Raw genomic sequence first — 23,511 nt, 5'->3', positions numbered from 1 at the left:
AGGGGCTCTCCAAACGTGACATGGTGTCCGCTAATGATTGGAGCTAATTTTCCATTTAAAAAGCCAAATGGCGTGCCATCCCTTCCGAGCCCTGCCGTGCGCCCAAACAGTGGTTTACCCCCACATATTGGGTATCTGCGTACTCAGGACAAACAGGACAACAATATTTGGGGTCCAATTTCTCCTATTATCCTTGGCAAAATAGGAAATTCCAGGCTAAAAAATCATTTTTGAGGAAAGAAAAATTATTTTTTATTTTCATGGCTCTGCGTTATAAACTTCTGTGAAGCACCTGGGGGTTTAAAGTGCTCAATATGCATCTAGATAAGTTCCTTGGGGGGTCTAGTTTCCAAAATGGGGTCACTTGTGGGGGAGCTCCAATGTTTAGGCACACAGGGGCTCTCCAAACGCGACATGGTGTCCGCTAACAATTGGAGCTAATTTTCCATTCAAAAAGTCAAATGGCGCGCCTTCCCTTCCGAGCCCTGCCGAGTGCCCAAACAGTGGTTTACCCCCACATATGAGGTATCGACGTACTCGGGTGAAATTGCCCAACAAATTTTATGATCCATTTTACCCTACTGCCCATGTGAAAATGAAAAAATTGAGGCGAAAAGAATTTTTTTGTGAAAAAAAAGTACTTTTTCATTTTTACAGATCAATTTGTGAAGCACCTGAGGGTTTAAAGTGCTCACTAGGCATCTAAATAAGTTCCTTGGGGGGTCTAGTTTCCAAAATGGGGTCACTTGTGGGGGAGCGCCAATGTTTAGGCACACAGGAGCTCTCCAAACGCGACATGGTGTCCGCTAACGATGGAAATAATTTTTCATTCAAAAAGTCAAATGGCGCTCCTTCCCTTCCGAGCCTTACCATGTGCCCAAACAGTGGTTTACCCCCACATGTGAGGTATTGGTGTACTCAGGAGAAATTGCCCAACACATTTTAGGATCCATTTTATCCTGTTGCCCATGTGAAAATGAAAAAATTGAGGCTAAAAGAATTTTTTTGTGAAAAAAAAGTACTTTTTCATTTTTACGGATTAATTTGTGAAGCACCTGGGGGTTCAAAGTGCTCACTATGCATCTAGATAAGTTCCTTGGGGCGTCTAGTTTCCAAAATGGGGTCACTTGTGGGGGAGCTCCAATTTTTAGGCACACGGGGGCTCTCCAAACGTGACATGGTGTCCGCTAAAGAGTGGAGCCAATTTTTGATTCAAAAAGTCAAATGGCGCTCCTTCCCTTCCAAGCCCTGCCGTGCGCCCAAACAGTGGTTTACCCCCACATATGAGGTATCAGCGTACTCAGGACAAATTGGACAACAACTTTCGTGGTTCAGTTTCTCCTTTTACCATTGGGAAAATAAAAAAATTGTTGCTAAAAGATCATTTTTGTGACTAAAAAGTTAAATGTTCATTTTTTCCTTCCATGTTGCTTCTGCTGCTGTGAAGCACCTGAAGGGTTAATAAACTTCTTGAATGTGGTTTTGAGTACCTTGAGGGGTGCAGTTTTTAGAATGGTGTCACTTTTGGGTATTTTCAGCCATATAGACCCCTCAAACTGACTTCAAATGTGAGGTGGTCCCTAAAAAAAATGGTTTTGTAAATTTCGTTGTAAAAATGACAAATCGCTGGTCAAATTTTAACCCTTATAACTTCCTAACAAAAAAAAATTTTGTTTCCAAAATTGTGCTGATGTAAAGTAAACATGTGGGAAATGTTATTTATTAACTATTTTGTGTCACATATCTCTCTGGTTTAACAGAATAAAAATTCAAAATGTGAAAATTGCGAAATTTTCCAAATTTTCGCCAAATTTCCGTTTTTATCACAAATAAACGCAGAATTTATTGACCTAAATTTACCACTAACATGAAGCCCAATATGTCACGAAAAAACAATCTCAGAACCGCTAGGATCCGTTGAAGCGTTCCTGAGTTATTACCTCATAAAGGGACACTGGTCAGAATTGCAAAAAACGGCAAGGTCTTTAAGGTCAAAATAGGCTGGGTCATGAAGGGGTTAAAGACAGCTGTCTTACATAGTCACCTTTATAGAATACTCCTGTTCACATACTCAATTAATCAGTCAGACTCTAACCTCTACAACATGGGCAAGACCAAATAGCTTTATAAGGATGTCAGGGACAAGATCATAGACCTGCACAAAACTGGAATGGGCTACAAAACCATAAGTAAGAGGCTGGGTGAGAAGGAGACAACTGTTGGAGCAACAAGTAGTGGACAACCCCTTTAAAGGACTATACAGAACAGTACTGACACCCACTTGCAGGCTTGGGATTCAAGGTTGAGCACTCTTCTCCTATGGCACCAGTAACCAAGTGTGACTATAACAGCTTCTATTTGTATTTCTATGTCACATTGAGTAAGTCATCTAGGCATTCCTTAGCCAGCCCAGAGTTCTCAGTGAGACATGCTTATAAACACTTTGGCTCCTGACATGACTCTTTAGTTTATATATTAGGATATATTTTAAAAAATGTAATTTGATGCAGGCTGTCGAGTCAAAGGCTAAAATTAAAGATGACTGAATCTTTTGAAATTTGAATTTTCCAAAAATTTGATTTGCGACAAATCAATTTACGTGAATCTCAAGTGCTGCTAAACCTATAATTGCCCAGAAAAAAATTGTAACCCTGAGGTCTCCTTTGATTGTATTTTGAACCCCTTTCTAGCTATTTAGTAGAAACACAAAGTTAGAAATGTCATGGTGACCTGAACTTAACTGACTAGAGGAAAATGTATAGTAACTGGTGGTAATCAACAGCCTATGTAACAGCACACTACACCACAGATGTTTAGGCTGCTTAAATTGTAAGAACAGTCCAAAAAGAACACCTTTGTAGGGGCAGATGCCTACCTGATTTGTGCTTATACATAAAAAGGGCAAATGGGAGAAGCTGTGGCTTTTTCACATCAGTTGGTGCTAAAATTACTTTCGGGAGTATCAAGAACTTTTATTTTTTACTAAATGAAAAAGCAATAGTTTTTTCACAAGCCATCCAAAAATTATCCCTTTACTTATACAGCAGTAAAAGGTTAGCTGCTTTAAAAGTGAAGTAGTAATGGCTTATCAAGTAAGGGTGAAAAATGTTACCCTTTATTGTCATTGGCAACAGATTTCCTATTCTCAAAATGAATAAACAATTACAAAGGGAGCTGGAATAGACAAGCTGTCCAAAAAGTATGCATTTTTTAGGAAGCAGGAACACTGTTTTCAAAGTGAAGAAGCAATGGTTTGTAAACAAGCTGCCACAAAAATTATCCCTATGATGAGAGCTTTCTTATGTTTGTGTACCACTTCCAAGTAGCAGTGCAGTGCAGCTATACAACACACTGACCAAGGAGATGTGTGAGAGGGATGTCAGGCAGAGTAAGGCCAGCACAAGCACAGTGGGGAGCTTGTTGTGAGTTCTGTTTTTGGGCTCCCTCTGGTGGTTACTGATGGTACTGGGTGACTTGTCTTTCCTGGGTTTCTGGGTTCCACCTGTTCCATCAGCATATGGGAGTTTCCTATTTAACCTGGCTTTGCTGGCATTTCCTCGCCGGTTATCAATGTATCCAGTGTGTCTTGTTACCTCTGCTCCCTGCTCCTAGAACCTTCTGGACAAGCTAAGTTTGGATTTTCCTGTTTTGTGTTTTGCTTAATTTGGTTTTTAGTCCAGCCTGCAGATATGTGATTCTCTGCTGCTGGTTGCTCTAGTGGGCTGAAATTGCTTTTCATGTACCATGAGTTGGCACATGAGTTCAAGTAATTTCAGGATGGTTTTTTGAAGGGTTTTTCGCTGACCGCGCAGTTCACTTTTGTATCCTCTGCTATCTAGCTTTAGCGGGCCTCATTTTGCTGAAACTGTTTTCATACTACGTATGTGCTTTCCTCTCATTTCACCGTCATTATATGTGGGGGGCTGCTATTTGCTGTGGGGTATTTCTCTGGAGGCAAGAGAGGTCTGTGTTTCTTCTGATAGGGGAAGTTAGATCTTCGGCTGGAGCGAGACGTCTAGGATCATCGTAGGCACGTTCCCCGGCTACTTTTATTTGTGTGTTAGGTTCAGGGTCGCGGTCAGCTCAGGTTCCATCGCCCTAGAGCTTGTTTGTATCTGTGCTTGTCCTTTTTGTGATCCCCTGCCATTGGGATCATGACAGGAGCTACAAGATGTATGGCTAGTATGGGTGTACATTGGCAGAAGCCGCGCAGTGTAAAAATATGATGGGTCAAGGAAAGAGATATTTGGCGGCGTAGGGGCAGCAGCAGTGTGCAGCCACAAGATGTGTGGCTGGTTTGGCTGAGCAGTGGCAAGCGACAGAAGCCGCATGGTATAAAAATATGATTGGTCAGAAAGGGACATGTTTAGCAGTGTAGGACCAGCAATTTCATACCCAGCAGTAATAAAGTATAGCACTATAAAACACAGTGTGCAGTCAGGAGATGTGTTGCTGGCATAGCTATTCAGCAACTGCAGCCCCGGCATCAGCAGTAATCTTTATTTCTATATAGTGCTAACATATTCTGCAGCGCATTACAGTTTGCACATATTATCAGCGCTGTCCTCGGTGGGGCTCACCATCTAAATTCCGCGTCAGTATGACTTTGGAATGTGGGAGGAAACCGGAGAACCCGCAGGAAACCCACGCTAATACGGGGAGAACATACAAACTTCTTGCAGATGTCCTTGGTGGGATTTCCACCCAGGATTCCAGTGCTGCAAGGCTTCAGTGCTATCCACTGAGCCACTGTTCTTGCCCCCCTAGTAGTAGATGACATAATAGGCAAGTAGATGACCGGCTGAGTATGGATCATCAACATGGGTGGGAACAGACCGTAGACAGGCAGAAGGGAAGATGATATGGCCAATCGAATCATTGGCATCAGCAGAAGATAAATGAAATTTGACACTAATCCATGCCTAATTCAATTTGACAAATGAAGGTTTTCCATGCTTGTGAATACACTCTCTGACAGTACACTGGAGGGTGGACATGACAGAACACTAAAGCAAACTGGACAAGTTCTTGACACTGGACCATTCTAATGAGCAAGAAGTTGATGACATTGGGGCTCATGATATTTGCTGGAGAAAGGACACAGTCTGGTACCGATCCGGGCTGTTCAGCCGATGTGTAACTATTTGCTAAAGTTGGCACAGCCGCAGATAAATTATCTGGATTATCATGTGAAAAATAATGTAGTTGCTGCTGCCTTAGCTACTTCTTGCGGTCCTAGCCTTGGCATAGGTTGGGGAGGGTTGGAACTGTGAGAAGCACAGAGTGGTCACCTGGTCACCTTAGCGAAGGTAACACAATGTATCCTGGTAAGACCAACCTTTCTAAATCTGGAAAATGTTCCTCCAATTTGCTCCAAGAGTCTAAAATCATGGCTATCCTGTAGTCATCCCTTTGCTTGATACTAACAATTCGACTGTCATCCCACAAGCATTCCAGCCTGCAGTATCTCTTCTTTTTCAATCACAAGTACTGTACTTCTGAAAATGTTGCCTTTTGTTTCTATGCATAAGTAAAAGCAATCAAAATCAATTACCAGCGTTTCCCAGCTGGAACAATGACAAAAACCTGCAAGGGATTGAAGAACTGGATGAAAGGTATTTCCTGAAAATATTTACATTATGGCAACAATAATTTGTTATTTTTGGACTGTAAAACAGTGTAAAATTTCTTTCCATAGAACGATTTAGCAATGAGAAAAAAGAAGTATCTAGTATATTATTTTACAAAGAAACTACAAAACCTTTACATTGTGGGATGAAAAATGACTGCAGCAATGGAGCCCATCACTGTAACAAAACCAACGCTCACCTGATTATTCTCCATTTCTGCAAGACCTGATTACTTGAAATTACTGATTACAATTTGTCAATGACCATTAGGTGATCCTACTTAAGAATTGACAGGATAGGTGTTCAGTCTCAGAAAACCCCTTTGATCTGGATTGGATGATACATTTATCACTAGTCCCAATAATCTTAAATATGAGAGAATGAAACTTTTTAAAATTATTTACCGTATATCAAGATCTATTCCAAACCCAATACAATCTGACCTATACGGTTACATCCTTAGCTACCATGCAAGCCTCAATAGCCATTGTGTTCACAGCTTCAGACATCCCTCACGAGGCCTCAGTCCCTTTTATTTCGCAGGCTGCCTCCTGATTTTCCTTTCCCACTAATAACCCCATTTATGCTCAGTAACCTTGTATGCCCTTTACTCCTTCCCCACCCCCCTCCACTAACTCACTTAGTCGGAAGCTAAGAAAGATGTTGCGGACTTTAAGATTATTATTTACAATGTAGGAGACAGGTTCACTTGTATGACTGGCTTGAATTATTAGGTTCTGTAGAAGGACGTAGATCTGGGGATTTATTATGATGGAATATAGGCTGAACTGGATGGACAAATGTCTTTTTTTGGCCTTACTAACTATGTATTTAACACTTGGGTGCTAGTTTCTTCCCTCTGCAGCAAGTGTTACTTTATGGTTTTATCTCCGACACGTCATTTTATCAGGGGAGCAGTAGAGGGAATCGGATATTTCAGCTAAAAATGTGTCATCAGGATGTAAATAATTTATCTACAGAGGGTCCGTCATGGGTCCATTGGGCAGACATTTGATATTTTTACAATAGAAGTGAATGGGTCGAGGTATACTTTGTCTATATTACTGCTAAAGCCCTCATAGCAGCCTACACATATAATTTGTCGTCTCATTCTTTATGCTTCCACAACCACACAACATCTTCTAAATTATTGGTCTCCAATCTGTGTCTCCTTGTCTGTGCCTAGAAGTTGGAGACTCCCAGTTAGGAGACATCTACTCTAAACCCGAGGACACTGGATTCAGACATGAAATTACAGTATGCAACCTGCCTGGTGATGAGATTTGCAGAGCAGAAAATAGCCCAGCTCTCCTGTAGTCACTCTTTGAGGGGTTTGAAGTCTGGAGTGACTTCATTTGACTGCAGCCTACCGAATCTTGATACTATGCGGTGCGTACACGGTCACTGGTAGTGAGGTCACATCGCATGTATGTGATTTTCATAAATGGAGTCGTGCCGACTAGAGTCTGCTGCGTCTCCCTATCTTCTATTGAGAAAAGTGGATGAGAGTCAACTCTAGTAGGCAAATTGCTGCATATACATGCCATCACATGAACACTCACTCATTTTCAGAAAATAGGTGAAAAAATATGTATATGAAAAAATACATGTAAAAAAAAATCTCTCATCATTATGCATGCATCATATAATTAACATAATTGCTAGGACACTTCCCTTACTTTTGAGTGCATGTATGTGTGTGTGCATGTACAGGGTGGACCATTTATATGGATACACCTAAATAAAATTGGAATAGTGGGTGATATCAACTTGCTGTTTGTGGCACATTAGTATATGGGAGGTGGAAAACTTTTCAAGATGGGTGGTGACCATGGCGGCCATTTTGAAGTCGGCCATTTTGGATCCAATTTTATTTTTTCCAATGGAAAGAGGGTAATGTGACACATCAAACTTATTGAGAAGTTCACAAGAAAAACAATGGTGTGCTTGGTTTTAACGTAAACAACAAACTGGAGCAAGTTCAGAGAAGAGCAACCAGAATGGTTACTGGTCTGCAAACCATGCCCTATGAGGAACGTTTACAGGATTTGGGAATGTTTAGCTTGCAAAAAAGAAGACCGAGAGGAGACTTAATAGCTGTCTACAAATATCTCAACAGCTGTCACATTGTAGATGGATCATCTTTATTCTCATTTTAACAAGGAAAGACTAGAAGCAATGAGATGAAACTCAATGGGAGGAGACAGATTAGATATTAGAAAAAACTTTTTTAGAGTGAGGGTGATCAATGAGTGGAACAAGTTGCCACAAGAGGGAGTGAGTTCTCCTTCAATGGAAGTCTTCAATCAGAGGCTGGACAGACATCTGTCTGGGATGATTTAGTAAATCCTGCTTTGAGCAGGAGGTTGGACCAGATAACCCAGAAGGTCCATTCCAACTCTACTACTCTATGATTCTATGATTCCGTAACTATTTTTTCATGAGTTATTTACAAGTTTATGACCACTTATAAAATGTCTTCAAAGTGCTGCCCATTGTGTTGGATTGTCAATGCAACCCTCTTCTTCCACTCTTGACGCACTGATCGCAACGTCGCAGAAGAAATGCTAGCACAGGCTTCCAGTATCCATTGTTTCTGATGCTGGATATCTTGTATCTTCACAGCATAGAAGATGTGAAGCATGTGATGATACAAGATGTGCAGCATCTGAAACAACAGATACTGGAAGCCTGTGCTAGTACTGGAAGCCTGTGCTAGCATTTCTTATACATACACATACAAATTTGAAGTAGGAATTCAGAAATTTGTTTGTGTCTCTCTTATGTATGTTAGATTAGATGTGCAACGATATAGATAGATAAGGTATTCACAGATGCCGAAGACAGTGGACGACAGCGGAGCTTCATGCGAACATTTTGAGTAATTGGTGAATTAGGAAATGTCTGTTTTTGTTTCTGTATTTTTATGTCTTTCAGGTATCCTTTTCTGGACTACTTTGGATTACGTTGGATCGGCATGGGATTTTTTTCTTGTCAATAAATGGGTGAATGAGGGATGTGTGGGGGAGTCTTTTTTCAAATAAAGTGTTTTTTTTTTCTTATGTGTTTTTATTTATGATTACCGGGTTAGTAATGGGGGTGTCTAATAGACACCTCTCCATTACTAACCCCAAGGGTTGATGGCAACTGTGATTTTTGACAAATCACAGCTGTCATCAAAAGCTAACTACCATTACACCGATTGCCTGGGCACCAGTTCAATTGGGAAGAGCTGGCCAAAATGCCAAAATTGGCACATCTCATATGATGCACCAATTCTGAGGTGGCTGTTTGCTGCTATTTTTAGGCTGGGGTGCAATATCCATGGACCATCCCAGCCTGATAATATAAGCCAGCAGTTGTCTGCTTTACCTTGGCTGGTTATCAAAAATAGTGGGGACCCAACATCATTTTAAAAAAAAAATGTGTTTATTAGGTTCAACCAGGGTAAAAACACCTGCATAAATGCACTTACAATGTATGTCTTTTTTTTTAACTGTGGATTTACCGCATCTAATGCAAGTCTTTGGGGAAATTCTGCACAGAAGACTGAGCGTAACTGCAAGAGAAATTGACATAGTGCGGCTCGGAAACCTGCACTGCAGGTGATTATACGCAGCATAAAAAAGAAGCACAGTGGGCATGGGATTTCTACTAATCCCACCCACTGTGCTTGTACTGTACAATGCAGTGTTTTAGTTGCAGCGAAAATACGCTGCGTCCAGGACACTAGTATTACTGATCGTGGGCTCGCTTCCTAACAGCGACTTCAACAAAGCACAAATCTTGAGTCGGACCCTATATACTTTTTACCTATTTTATTTGATGCATAACCTAATACCCTCTGACTCTGGGGGGGATCATTATAAAACATAGGTGTTATCTCTTAAGCCCACTCAACATTATTATTATTATTTATTTATATAGCACCATTGATTCCATGGTGCTGTACATGAGAAGGGGTTACATACAAGTTACAAATATCACATACAGTAAACAAACTAACAATGACGGACTGATACAGAGGGGTGAGGACCCTGCCCTTGCGGGCTTACATTCTACAGGATTATGGGGAAGGAGACAGTAGGTTGAGGGTTGCAGGAGCTCTGGTGTTGGTGAGGCGGTAGCTCCGGTGTTGGTGAGGCGGTAGCTCCGATAGTGATGAGGCAGCAGCGGTGTCAGTGCAGGCTGTAGGCTTTCCTGAAGAGATGAGTTTTCAGGTTCCGTCTGAAGGATCCGACTGTGGTTGATAGTCGGACGTGTTGGGGCAGAGAGTTCCAGAGGATGGGGGATATTCGGGAGAAGTCTTGGAGCCGATTGGATGAGGAGCGAATAAGTGTGGAGGAGAGAAGGAGGTCTTGGAAGGATCGGAGATCACGTGAGGGAAGATATCGAGAGATTAGTTCAGAGATATATGGAGTAGACAGGTTGTGGATGGCTTTGTAGGTCAGTATTAGCAATTTGAACTGGATACGCTGAGGGAATGGGAGCCATTAGTTAGCCATTTTAGTATGGTTGCTGAGATTATTGCAGACTCTGTGAGTAGTATAAAGTATGTGGTATTTAACCGGTAGTAACACTTTCATTGCCACTGTTATCCTATAACAATTCTTTCACTGTCGATACAATTAGTTTAGGTTAAACTGAATTATTAGCTATAAAATAGCATTATTGCCAAAATGATTACTACCTAGTTATAAATGTATGAATTGGATGGTTCCAGAAAATCTAGTTGGGCTATGCTATGCTGACTATGAGACCCAAATGGTTGCTCACTCCAATTTATATTTATTTTATTGTATTCTCCAAGCCACTCATCTCTAATAAGGAGGACTGAACAATGAAACGTTGCTAAGATGAGAACAAGTGCTGAACGTACCGTATGTCCGTTGTGCAGATCATTAAAACAGTGATGACTTTGGCAGACCAATGTCTATAAAGTCGCTCATCTTATTAAATCTCGAAGTAGACCATGCTCATAGCTCCTGCAATCTAAGGCCTCCAGCTTCACCACGCCTGCTTTCCAAGCCACCCAAAGGTATCATAACGACAACTATAAACTGCAGTGTTTGCTTTCCTAATAAAACTGTATCTGTTATGTTAGGTATACCGAGCATAACAATCTACAGAATGCTACTGGGCCACAAGGAAAAACAAACCTGCATAACAATGTACGGCCTGCCCCAAGTCTTCAAAAACCAAATCAATAAAAACTGAGCAGTACGCCATGAGATGTCACTGAAGTAGATCTCAGAAGGGCAATATATTATAACAAGATCGCATTTTGAAGGCTGGGAACCTATGATAATACAGAACAAGGCCTCATTATGGTGTCACCGTTTTTCATTTACTCAAAAAAAGTTATCAATGTGATAATTGTTTTGAATCTGCATGTCAGTGTTTTTTTTTTCACGTATGGATAAATTATTATTATAAATTTTTATAGCGCCATTTATTCCATGGCGCTTTACATGTGAATAAATTAATATATTACAAAATTTCTCCTATACTTTGCAATACACTGATGCAGTCTGTGTGCTGCCTGTGACCTATAGACTTGTGCTGTCACTTTACATCCATGCTGCCTGAAATAAATTGACATATCATGTGATTTTTACATAGACGCACATATAATGGGTGCGTGTTCTATCCATGAAAAATACGGATAGAACACCTACGTAAAAAATTGACGTCTGTATGAGGCCGAAATCAGCATGTATTAAAATGTAGAGGTTCAAGTGGAATTTTACAGCAAATTGATTGGTTGCAAAGTGGGCCAATTGCTCATGAGCTTAGCAGTCAGCTCAATAATGTGCATGACCTGAGGAGTCCTCACTTCTCATAAGTTGCAGCTTAACCCACCTTTATGATTGTCAGTTTTCTCCCTATCCACAGTAATTGAAAAGAACCTGACAGCTGATACATGCTACCCGATAGAGGGGCAGCATGTATCAGCCACTGACTGTATGACCTCAGCCAGGTATGGTTCACTTTAATAGGAAAAAAGCTGTTATTGAGCAAGGGGAGGGCAGTGGGAGCTACAGCTCATGAATAAAGTGGACTCCTGAACTCGCAGCTCTCAACTTGTGCTGCTCCTAACAAATTGTATTTTTTATTAAAGCTACACCACATTAACAATTAAGTAACACTGATGGGAATGGGATAACCACGTTACAATAATTTACACATACAGATAATACATTATACATACAGGTGCATCTTCCAAAATTAGAATATCATTATAAAGTTAATTTATTTCTGTTCTTCAATATAAAAAGTGAAACTTGTATATTAGATAGAGTCATTACAAACAGTGATGTATTTCAAGTGTTTATTTCTGTTAATGTTGATGATTGGATGGCTTACAGCCAATGAAAGCCCAAAAGTCACTATCTCAGTAAATTAGAATACTTTATAACACCAGCTTGAAAAATTATTTTAATATCCAAAATGTTTGCCTACTGAAATGTATGTTCAGTAAATGCACTCAATACTTGGTCGGGGCTCCTTTTGCATCAATTAGGCGTGGTATGGAGACAATCAGCCTGTGGCACTGCTGAGGTGTTATGGAAGCCCAGGTTGCGTTGATAGCAGCCTTCAGCTTGTCTGCATTGTTGGGTCTGGTGTCCCTCATCTTCCTCTTGATAATACACCACAGATTCTCTATGGAGTTAAGGTCTGGCGAGTTTGCTGGCCAATCAAGCACAGTGATACTGTTGTTTTTAAACCAGGTATTGGTACTTTTGGCAGTCTGGACAGATGCCAAGTCCTGCTGGAGAATGAAATTTCCATCTCCAAAAAGCTTATCTGCAGAGGGAAGCATGAAGTGCACTAAAATTTCCTGGTAGACGGCTGCACTGACTTTGGTCTTGATAAAACCCCGTGGACCTACACCAGCCCCTGATAGGTCCTGTCCTGTGGCACAGTGGGTCCACAAATTCCCATGCGCCACGGCTTAGCGTAACAAGCCATAACTGCAACACATTAAAGATAGCTGTGTGCCCAATGAGCGAGGAATGAGTGAGGATTGCTCCAACAGCTGATAAGAAGTACCAGGCGGTGGATATTTTTTTCCTATTTTAATGATTATGAACTAATATTTTACTTTTGACCATTCTACTTCTTCTGTACTGAGAATATTTAGGGGACTAGTGTAAAGACTTACGATTGGGATTTGGGATTTTCCTTTCTTTCCTTCTGCAGAATTATTATTTGTCTAGAATGTTTTAGTTTTCTGATATGAGGTAGACTTAATCTAGCAGTTTTTACATTCTTCTGTGTCTTTGCACTATTTTTTGCTCATCTCCACCACCATATTGGCTCTAATAAATTAAAGAGAAGTCATTCTTTCTGCAAAATTAAGCACCGCCATTTGTCCAAGATATCTTTTTGTTACTAGAATGAATACTCAGGCATTTTATAATGTAGCCACAATGACATATGACCAACGCACAAAGCATTCTGGGTCAGCCAATGAATGGAAAAAGCCAATGACTCCCTTTTGGATTGTCAAGCCTGTTGAGTTATTTGACTCCAGTTATCTGCAATTATGATCCCACAGTGCTCTCCATGGACTTTCCCACTCCAAACTGTTGAAACATTCTGTTTACATAGAACCTGACCTGACTTTTAATGATGGGTTCCTAGCCCCTGGCATGCTGTAAGCAGACCAAGATAATCTGTTTTGACATTTTTTTCTTAAAGCAGTGTAAACTACAGATGTATTTGTATGCCATAGCTATGTAATACTGTTCTCCATAATAGTAAGTCTGTTAAACTTGTCATCATACTTGTTACACTACTTAAGTAGATCAATAGGTCACATATTTATTGTTTTTTCATTGTAGTGAAGGATTATTTTTTCATTTTAGGTGGATTCCTTTATTTCACAACAGATTTTGGTAAAACATAAGAAGAACCAAATAAAGTGCTTTGATGAAACCAGTTTATAATTTAAGTTCCAAGATTCCCTCTTGATTTTAATTTGGCCTCACACACAGGGGCGTACATAGAAATCATGGGACCTCATAGAAGAAAACCTTAATATTTTTCAGCTTTTACAAAGTCATTTCCTCCAATTGAAATCCCTAGATTACCCTTTTATTATCCCCATAAAGTATGATGCCAACTATGGTGTCCCCTGAAACACAATATGATACCCCACACAGAGAATTCTTCTTCAGTACCCTCCTTGCACACTGAATGATGACCCTACTGTACCCCAGTACCCCGACATAGTATGGCAACTCCAACACAGTATGATGCCCCACCTGTGATCACCACTCAGCCCTCTATACAGTATAATGATCCACACACCCCTCCACTCAGTATGATGACCCTAATACAACCATCCACACTGTATAATGGCCCACACTGGTCCTCAAAATTATTATTATTTATTTATATAGCACCAATAATTCCATGGTGCTATACATGAGAAAGGGGTTACATACAGGGTTATAGATATCTTTTACAGTAAACAGGTTTACAGTGACAGACTGGTACAGAGGGGAGAGGATCCTGTCCTTGCGGACTTACATTCTATGGGATAGTGGGGAAAAGACAGAAGGTAGGGGTGAGGCAGTGGCTCTGGCAGCGGTGAGGCGGTGGCTCTGGCAGCGGTGAGGTGGCGGCTCTGGCGACGGTGAGGCGGTGGCTCTGGCAGTGGCGAGGCAGTGGTTCTGGCGGCGGCACCTCTGGCAGCGGTGAGGCGGCGGCTCTGGCGGCGGCATGGTTATTGTAGGCTTTCCTGAAGAGATGGGTTTTCAGGTTCCGTCTGAAGGATCCGAGGATAGTGGATAATCGGACGTGATGAGGCAAGGCATTCCAGAGGATGGGGGATATTCGGGAGAAATCTTGGAGGTGGTTGTGTGAGGAACGAATAAGGCTAGGTTCAGATTGCGTTAGGGCAATCCGTTTAGCGCTAAGCGCTAGCGGATTGCGCTAACGCAATGTCTTTTTCGGGGTCACGTTTAACGTCCCCTCTCTCGCAGATCCCCGATCTGCGAGAACGGGGAACGGACCTCGGGCGCGCCGCGGACGCTGCAAGCAGCGTCTGAGGCGCATCACAAAACACCGGCACATCGCTAGCGCGTGCCAAATATGGCACGCGCTAGCGATGCGCGTTCCCATTGCTGTCAATGGGCGCGCTAATGGATGCGTTGCACGGCGTTAATTTCGCCGTGCAACGCTGTTTGTTAGCGCGGTCCCATTAACGCAATCTGAACCTAGTCTTAGTGTGGAGGAGAGTAGGAGGTCTTGGGAGGATCGAAGATTACGTGAGGGAAGATATTGGGAGATTAGTTCAGAGATATAGGGAGGGAACAGGTTGTGGATGGCTTTGTAGATCAGTGTTAGTAGTTTGAACTGGATTCGTTGGGGAATTGGGAGCCAGTGGAGGGATTTTCAGAGGGGGAAGCAGAGGAGTAGCGAGGAGAGAGGTGGATTAGCTGGGCAGCAGAGATGAGGACAGACTGGAGTGGTGCAAGAGAGTTAGCTGGGAGGCCACAGAGGTGGGTGTTGCAGTAATCGAGGCGAGAGATGATGAGACCATGCACAAGAGTTTTGGTAGATTGTGGGCTGAGGAAGGAACGGATTCTGGCAATATTTTTGAGTTGAAGGTGGCAAGAGCTTGGACGTGAGGTTTGAAGGACAGGGCAGAGTCGAAAGTTACCCCGAGGCAGCGGATTTCAGGTGCAGGAGAGAGCGTGATGCCGTTTACCATAATATATATATCGGGTAGGGGGGATACGTGAGGTGGGGGAAAGATGATGAATTCGGTTTTGTCTACATTGAGCTTTAGGAAGCGAGAGGTGAAGGAGGATATGGCTGACAGACACTTCGGGATTCTGGACAGCAGGGAGGTGACATCTGGGCCAGAGAGGTAGATCTGAGTGTCGTCTGCATACAGGTGGTACTGGAAGCCATGGGACTTCATGAGTTGTCCTAGGCCAAGGTGTATAGATGGAAAAAAGTAGGGGCCCTAGGACAGAGCCTTGAGGGACTCCAACAGAGGGAGGGCAGGATGAGGAGGTAGTGTGGGAGTGGGAAACGCTAAATGTGCGGTTGGATAGGTATGAGGCAATCCAGGACAGGGCAAGGTCTTTGATGCCAAGGGAAGACAGAATCTGTAGCAGTAGGCAGTGATCGACTGTGTCGAAACTAGAGGACAGGTCAAGAAGGAGGAGGATGATGAACGGTCTGCTAGCTTTGGCTATGACTAAGTCATTAGTAATTTTTGTCAGGGCAGTTTCGATGGAGTGGTGGGGCAGAAGCCAGATTGGAGGTTGTCAAGGAGAGAGTTAGATGAAAGGTGGGAGGAAAGTTGAGCATGGACATGCTGCTCAAGGAGATTTGAAGCAAACGGGAGCAGTGATATGGGGCGATAGCTGGGCATAGCAGTTGGGTCAAGGTTAGTTTTTTTGAGGATGGGTGTGATGGTGGCATGTTTGAAGGCAGAGGGGAAGGTACCAGAAGAGAGCGATAGGTTGAAGAGATGGGTTAGAGCTGGAATGAGCGTGTTAGTGAGGTTGGGGAGCAGGAGGGAAGGGATGGGGTCAAGTGCACATGTGGTAAGGTGTGATTTGGAAAAGAGGCGAGTAAGCTCTCCTTCAGTGATGTTGGAGAGGGGTTATTACAGAAGGGCTGAGGTCTGGTATATGGAGTGGTTGCGGTGGTTGGCAAGTAAAGGTTTGCCTTGTTTGGTCGATCTTGTTTTTGAAGTAGGTGGCAGAAGTCCTCGGAAGAGATGAAGGGAGTTGGAGGTGGCAGTGGTGGGCGGAAGAGAGAGTTAAATGTGCTGAACAGTTGTTTTGGGTTGTAGGATAGTGAAGATACAAGGTTAGTGAAATAGGTCTGTTTAGCAGAGGTGAGGGCTGATTTGAAGTCAAGTGGAGCATGTTTGAAAGCAGTGAAGTCGTCTGGCAGGCGTGTTTTCTTCCAACGCCGCTCCACGACCCTGGAAGCTTGTCGAAGTTTTTCGTGAGATAGTTATGCCAGGGTTGCATATTGGTTCGTCGCACTTCGCCATGCATGAGAGGGGCGACTGAGTCTATGGCTGATGTGAGGGTGGTGTTATAGAAAGCTGTGGCGCTGTCCGTGTCATGGATTGAAGATATGGAGGACAGGGGTAGGAGAGACTCTGAGAGTCTGAGAATGTCTAGGTTGCGAGGATTCTGCGAGGATGTGGTAATGGCTGGTATAAAATAGTATAATGGCCTCCACCCAGCCCTCCAAACAGCATACTGACCCCCACACAGCCCTCTACACAGTATTATGGACCCCACAAAAATCTTCACACTGCATAATTGCTTAAATACAGTATAATGAGCCCCACATATCCCTCCATACAGTATTATGGGCACCATATAGCTCTCCATACAGTATTATGGGCACCACATAGTCTTCCATACACTATAATGGGCTTCACATAGCCCTCCATACAGTATTATGAGCATCATATAGCTCTCCATACAGTATTATGGGCACCACATATTCCTCCATACAGTATTATGGGCCTCACACAGCCCTCCATACAGTATTATGGGCACCACATAGCCCTTCATACAGTATTATGGGCACCACATAGTCCTCCATACAGTATTATGGGCACCACATAGTCCTCACACGTCTTTATGATAAAATATTACCAATGATCATCAAATCATTCAAGACAATAATTACCGTAAATCAAGAAGTCACCCACAATCTTAATATAATTGGTAACAGTACACTATTAAATGGCTAATGTCATCTAAATGTATCATCAACTTGTAGATGCAGTGACTGCAACTTAAACAGCCACAACTTTAAGGGATATTTTAGCAAGATGACTTTATGATATGTCAAGGAGATGCATTTCATATCAGATGGAATTCAGGACCTGGTATCCTTTCTGATGTCCTAAATAAAGTGCACCCACTGATCATTTATTGGTGTCCTTACTGAAAATGGGTACAGGAACTCCTCCATTCTTTTACTGTATTTCGTGGTTCACCCTGCATTAACATACAATTATTCCCTGTTCATTTTTACGTTTTCAGGATGTAAAGGGTTTTTTTTCATCCCAGCACTCCAAAGCCTCATTATATTTCTTGGTTATTTGACATAGTTAAGGGTGTTTTTTTTTTTTTTTGCAGGTGATGTCACTTCGACAATTCACAATACCTCTGTAGGCAATCACTGAGCTCGGTATCTCTCAGTTTGAGGTCTACAACAGATATAATCAAGAGGAGAGAAAATATGCGGCACTCACCCCAGGGTAGCAGTGAAGTTCGTGAGCTTTATTGGAGAAGATATATAAAATACATCCGTCAGGACATCAGGTATACAGGAGGGTGCGGTATTGCAGTACGGACAATACCGCACCCTCCTGTATACCTGATGTCCTGACGGATGTATTTTATATATCTTCTCCAATAAAGCTCACGAACTTCACTGCTACCCTGGGGTGAGTGCCGCATATTTTCTCTCCTCTTGATTGCATTTGGACTTTCGCTTGACATTTTTTATGCAGAGCACCAAAACCCTTAGCCTTCGTGACGCCTGATATTCGGCTGTCCACCATCAGTCCTGCTTGTTGGAATTCGTATTGCTCTAGTGCCGTTCTATTCCTCATACTTGTTGTGGCTATTCTACAACAGATATACTATGAGTTTAGCGATTGGCTGCAGCGGCGATGTGGGCTGTTAGCGTGATGTCACCACTTCAGCCAAAACACAAAGACCAGAGCAGCAGAGGAGAGCCACCACTGGACCTGCGAAGATTGAATATTGTCTGGTTTTGTTACTTTACATCACATCATATGTTTGGGAACCTCTTTGCTATAAGTAGAAAACTCCTTTAATATGTTAAAACTTCTGCACCATAAAAATTACTCAAATATCCACAAGTGATAATAAATGGCACTTCCTAATAATAGAATTCAAACCACCAACTCAGACTAGGTATACAAAAGGCTGAGTACTGAAGAGATCTATAGTATTAAAATTATTTTTATTGAAACAAAAAACAATTAAAAAAAAGCAGAATGTCCTACAGAGGACTCTAGTGTGGCCAATCAAAGGTGGTATCTACAATGCAGAAAAAAATTGGATATGTAAATATATAGAAGTGGTACTAAAATAATTCAAATAATGTGACCCTCCATCTGTGAAAAAAATCTATATTATGAACCTGGGATATCCTGTATCAAGAGCGAAGTGCTTGATAAGAAGAATCAAAGAGGTACATGAACAGTATAGCTTAGCATCAAAGGAGGGATATATAACCCACAACTATCTCACATCAAAAAGAAGTCCTATGATTCACGCATAATATTCAAGTAAAAAGAACATCAAGGTAACAGCATGTGCTTGAAGTTGGTGTAGGACCAACAGTTTAAGGGTTAAATGCAATCATGGGGACATGTGGGTGCACGGAGAGATACAAGATTCCACCATGTATAGAACATCCCATGTCAATGCTCATATCAAAATCCCTTAAGAAAAAGAGAGTACCTGTGTACAGAGATGATGGTGATAACACAGGAATCAAATATGGCCAACTAGATCGTACCCTCACCCCGACGTGCGTTTCGCTTCACCATCCCCGGAAGAAGAGTACAACAGAATACACGTTTTACAGCGACACAAACAAACTACATTTATATACCCCAGGCATGTTTATTTTGATGAAATGACCAAGATGACATGAAAATGTGCACTACTCAGGGAAAGAAGGACTGGTGCAGTGGGTGCGATAACTCTTAACATGATATGCTGCTGAATGTAGTGGCACACTCATTGGCTCTGGTCCACTGGGGAATTTACTGGCTCCCTAGTGGGACAGTCTAAGCCTAATTGTATAAAAAGGAGAGCAACCAATCAGCCAGTGCAAAGCAAATAGAACACCAAGGGGTCTGATTTTTGAAGAACAAATATAATACATAAGGTTTGATATTGTTCCAAGATATTTCTCCTGTCAAACCAACTAAAGTCCACAGTCAAACCAACTAAAGTCCACATAAAAGTTCTGGAGGATGACAACAATTGCACAAGAGAATTTGCATATATCCAAAATCAGATTAAGAATTAGAATTCAATAGCCAATGTAGATACAATTTTTTCCAAGTGTTTAATTTTTTAGGACAATATCTACTGAAGATCATCTTTCCAAGCATATCAATGGAAAGTGCTTGGTCTATGTGAATACAGCTTTACTCTAAACAAAAAAAAAGAACCTGGGGTGAAGGTGGCACTTAGGGAAATTAGAGATTGGATGACACGGATGCTAAAATAGATGCACCATGACTTGTCTGTAGTAGGAATAACATCTACCATGATCAACAGAGCTAGAAATAAAGTTCTAAAAAGAGACCACACACACATGATCTCAATACCGACAAAAACACAAATTTACTTTCAGAAAAAAAATAGATTATTATGGTCATTCCTGGAATCCCAAAGTCCTGTTCTCTAAATCAAAGCTTGGCACCACAAACCACGTTTCATGCAGTGCTTCATATAGGTTTTCCTTTTATTATTATTAAAACATACACATATACCACATGCGGCTGGCTCGACACGGTGATTGCTTTTACAGAAGCTTTTTTGCACAGTATTTGTAAATTTGCAATTTTGAGTTTTTTAATATTCATCAAAACCTCAAAAGAACTGTTTTCAATCAGACTAAGAAGAAAAAGAATAATCTCTTGGGGTAAGAGTCATATTATTTTGTTGGATAGGACTTTTCAGTGATGTCTACATACCGATATGCTAATTTTTCCATAACTGTTCCTAGTTTATACTTTTGAAAACTACAAGAAATCGATCAAGTATTAAATGCTACAAAATGCCGTAAACCTTTCAGAAAGTATGGTCCATGATTAATAACATTTCACACACTATATAACCCTGTATTCTAAAACAAAGGGCAAAGTTGACAGAGTTGTCTCATCAAAGCAACCACTTTTCAGGCAGCAGCTGCTCCCCTGGCAAACAGTTGCCATTCACCGGAAACCAACAGTCAGCCATAGTCTGCTGAAGTCTGCCAGTACAAAAGCCACTTGTACAGAGCAACTTTCTATACTTGCTTATGTAGGGATCCTGATTGAAGACCTTGATACCATTCATATGATGTACCAGGGTAGATGGACAGGGCTTGGAACCTTTAAATTGTAGAATATAGATAGTTCAACTTATCGTACTTTGCGGATTATAAGATGCACCTCTTTTAAACAAAAGACACACCACAGATTTTGGAGAGGAAAATAGGAAAAACATGTATTTTTAATAAAATGGTGCATGTTACAATCCGCTTTAGTGGCAGCTTACTTGGAGGCAGCAGTGGTGGAGCAGGGTCGCTGCTGGCGGAGGCAGGAGATGCTGTGACAGGAGTTGGGCCATTGCTGCAGGCCCCAGGCTGGTATGACGAGGTGTTCAATGGTGCTAAGATCTCAATTTGTGCATGCCCTGCCTCCGGCAGCCATTTTCCCGGGGTCCATCACATAGAAGAGTATTGAAGGAGCAGGGCTGCGGGCTTTCACAAAATTCTGAACACCTTGTCATACCAGCCTGGGCCCGCAGCCATCGCCCGACTCTTGCCGCTAGAAGCTTCCAGCAGCAACCGCAGCTGTTAAACTCCAACGCAGATACAATTTGGATTATAAAAACACAAAAATTGAGCTTGACTTGACTTGATACACATGCAGCTTTAAGTTCAGCATGTGTGCCAACTCAAGTCGAGCTCAATTTTTGTGTTTTTTTCTTTGTATTATTGCATTCTGTGCAAGCCGGGGTGTGGCCTCACTGTTCCTGAGCTAGAGACTATATAAGGCTTCCCCAGTCTAGTGTTTCACTGGTTGGGCCCAGTCCTTTTGTCTGCCCTTATTCACACTGAGGTGAACATTGACACATGGTAAGGTTTTAATATTAGACAGTGTAGGACCGTCCAGATCGGAGTTGCCTTGTTATGGTGGGATGGCTTTTATGCCATTTTTTGACCCAAAAAAGAATTACTAAAATCTCTGTTATTTAAATGCACTTTTTTGCTTTTTATTTATTTACTTAGTTACAACAGGGTTTTTGATCACTTTTTCTCTTGTAGGTGTTCTATATTTGGACTATAAGATGCACCACTATTTTCCCCAAAAAATGTTGGGGAAAAAAGTGTGTCTTATAATCCAAAAAATATGGTAAGTCCTGAATATAGATATTTTGGGTTTCAAATGCATCAAATAGTATACAAGTTGTGAGCTAATATGCACATTCAAGTAGAACATCATTAATTTATCAAAGAAAATCTATGTGATCAAAACGATGGAAATTCAAGGAACAAAATAGAACAAAGATTTGGTTCAAAAGTAGAGACTGTGCCATGAAAGGAGTGTACATTTACCGTATATACATTGGTAAGTGTGAAACTTCTTTTCAGTTTTTAAGGAATTATTCTAAAACATGTTTTTGATATTTTTGATGTATTTGATAATTAAAATAAAAGTATTAAGTAATTTGACAAGTAAAATAAAAGTATTATACAAATAATACTATAAATAAATGACCAAAATAATGTGCGGAGTAAAGATATCCATACATCTTTCGATCGGTGTAAGAGTGTGACAGAGACTGTCATATACCTGTCCCTGAAGACAACTGCAGTGTGAATATTGACTTGGGTTTTAGTGTACTTTATTGTATGATGTGTAAAATGTAATGTGAGATAAATACAGTTTTATAGGTTCTGATGCTGCTGTGTGGCTACTGTATTGGTAATGCCTAAGGTAACCTTGTAAACTCAATGGTAAAGAAAGTATAGAACATAGTTTAGTGCTTAGTTATAGATAGGAACATTAGGGCAGATAGGAGGTGGTGGGCCTTATTAGTGTACAATAGCATGCAGTTAAATGTTTGGGACCAGCTCAGCATGGAAGGGGTAGATCAAGCAAAAAGGGGAATCATTTCCTGGTTTAGTCAGTCTGAGTTAGAGATAATGTTAAGGTTTGTGTGAAGTTCAAGTTGCAGTGGTCTGGAGGCACATGGAGTAATGATCGTTCTGGTAGCATGAGGTAGTACCAAATTTCCTGAGGACATTCCTGTAACATCCGGGGCCTATGGCCCGAACTAAGCACTGGGAAGTGTGCCTTAATCCCTTTCATACCGAGTAAGCCGGAAGGGGAAACGTGTGATGGAAATGTCAGTGTCAATGGGCTGACAGGAGGATCAAGATTAGGGATAGTCCAAGCTGAACGTGAGGCTCGAAATGTACTTAATTCTGGAGGGTACTGTGCCGTGTTAAAGACTGATGTGATTGATGTGAATTGTCCAGTAAACGAACTAGTTATAACGAATTGGATGTCCCCTGATGTGTGTGCGGCTGATCCCAGACCTAAGGACGTGGATGCAGCAGAGGCCTCCAACTTGCAAGTGTGTACAATGCAATGTACACAGCATGACACTAATGGACTGGGACACTCTGAGGTGCCAGGGTGTGGAGAAGCAGCAGCTCGCCTACGGCTACCACCTTGGGCACCTTACATGTGCACACACATACACATTTAATGGGTCGGATTAAGAGTTCATTCACACACGCTGACCTAGGGCACTAAGCGAGGCAGCTTTTTGTAAGCTGAACGGCTATTGCATTCTGGCTTATTTATACTGGTCAACCCAGCTTCCGATGCACACTCAATGATCATTAATATATTGTTCACTGTACATAGGCTGTCAAGAATGATGATAGTATGCAAAACAAAAGATTATTTCACCCAACGAACAAGAGTTTTGCTCATTCATTGGGTGATCGTAAGCCTGTTTACACTGCAAGATGATCGTGAAATGAGCATTCCTATGAGCATTCCTATTCGCGATAATCTTGCAGTGTAAATGGTCCTTAAGGCATTGTCAGA

At 41.6% G+C, this 23,511-nt stretch overlaps 1 protein-coding gene across 3 annotated transcripts in view; it reads right to left on the bottom strand.

Annotated features, from left to right (window-relative positions):
- The window catches only part of PALLD (palladin, cytoskeletal associated protein), a 345,012-nt gene that overhangs the window by 309,485 nt on the left and 12,016 nt on the right, over positions 1 to 23,511 (bottom strand). The window lies entirely within an intron of this gene.

Source organism: Ranitomeya imitator, chromosome 1, assembly GCF_032444005.1.
Source record: "Ranitomeya imitator isolate aRanImi1 chromosome 1, aRanImi1.pri, whole genome shotgun sequence".
Classification (NCBI taxonomy): domain Eukaryota; kingdom Metazoa; phylum Chordata; class Amphibia; order Anura; family Dendrobatidae; genus Ranitomeya; species Ranitomeya imitator.
Note: the sequence above shows the minus strand (reverse complement) of the source record. Positions and strands in the feature narration are given on the sequence as shown.